At 43.5% G+C, this 1484-nt stretch overlaps 1 non-coding gene across 1 annotated transcript; it reads left to right on the top strand.

The window, feature by feature from the left end:
- The first annotated feature begins 382 nt into the window (after positions 1-382).
- LOC115224592 lies at positions 383-574 on the top strand. The gene has a single exon (XR_003882872.1). It is a non-coding gene; the product is annotated as a U2 spliceosomal RNA (small nuclear RNA).
- The last annotated feature ends 910 nt before the right edge of the window (positions 575-1484 follow it).

Here is a 1484-nt window from a genome sequence, read left to right as displayed (position 1 = left end):
ATAAGTACTGGGGTCGATTCAATTGACTAAAAAATTCCTCAATGCAGTGCCCCAGCATGGCCGCAGTCTAATGACTGAAACCAGTAAGAGAATAACATATTGTAATTTTTACGATTTATATTTTATCTTTCACTTCTTTCAGTCACTGGACTGCGGCCATGCTGGGGCACCAACTTGAAGGGGTATAGTCGAATGAATTGACCCCAATATTTTTTTAAAACTTGTTACATATTCTATCGGTCTCTTTTTTGCAGAGCCGCTAAATTACGGGGATGTAAGCAAACTAACACCGGCTGTCAAGTGGTCGGTGGAGGAGGGACAAGCACATACACAAAGACACACACACACACATACACACGCGAATGCACACACACATGCATACATACTTTTTTCGGACTTCTGGCTAAGATCAAAGTGTAGTATTTGGTTTTATCAGCTTAATATCTGATACGGTCCCTATTAAGGGACCATCCATGTTAAATTGATTTTTAGAACGAGGCGAAGAGTTAGGGGCTTGCTCCGCCTTTGCCACGGGTTGGCCTGGCAGTGCAGTGCAAGGGGCTGCCATTGAGTTTCCGTCTACGAAATCCTTGTGCAAACCTTTGGTCAACCTGAGGCTATAATAGAAGACATTTGCTCAAGGTGCCATGCAGTGGGATTGAACCCGGAACCATGCGGTGGGGAAATAAACCTCTTACCACATAGCCTGTTTAATTTATTCTTGCCCTATTAAAATTAATACATCATCGTCCTGTTTAACCACACCACCCGGTCCTTAAGTGTCTTTCGGGCAGCCCCCTCGGTTATAAACATTCGAGTCACTTAACAGATTTATGGATACCTCTCTCCCTTCAACTCATAGTCGTGGAAGCTCTTTAAGAAGTCATGGGTTCTACCTTCCGTCTTGGTTTAGCAATACAAGAATTTATTCTTAACAGGATTCACTTTATGGTTATCAATTTTACTCGTCATTTTTAATTTTCCGGGTGATTTTTTTCCAAGCGCAGTCGTAGCTGTGTGGTGAAAGAAGCTAGTTTTGCAAGCAGATGGTTTCGCGTTCCTTTCCACAGCGCGATACCTTGGCCATGAGCCTTCTACTATAGTCCTGGTCCAACCAATTCTCTGTGAGTGGATTTGGTGGACGAAAACTCAGTGTATGGAGTTTTCGCCAGCGCCACCAACCGATTACCTGTATTAGCTGGCGTCCCCGGAGCGCATCGACATGAGACACCGATAAAAGGAATGTCAGACTTGGAAAAATATAAATAATGGGAGCTAATTGTTCGGTCAAACCCTTCAAGGCGATGTCCAAGCATGGTTGCTGTCTAATGACAAAAACAAATAAAATTTTGAAAGTTTAGATAAACCTGTATCGCTTAGTGAAATACATTATCCCTCTCTGAGAGATATAATACAAATGCGGACGTGGCGTATAACAGCCGGCCTTCGGCTGCTTAGGCCCACCTGTGTCCGCTGCTCTGATT

Source organism: Octopus sinensis, linkage group LG25 (assembly GCF_006345805.1).
Source record: "Octopus sinensis linkage group LG25, ASM634580v1, whole genome shotgun sequence".
NCBI classification, from domain to species: Eukaryota; Metazoa; Mollusca; class Cephalopoda; order Octopoda; family Octopodidae; genus Octopus; species Octopus sinensis.
This window is presented reverse-complemented; position numbering and strand designations above follow the sequence as displayed.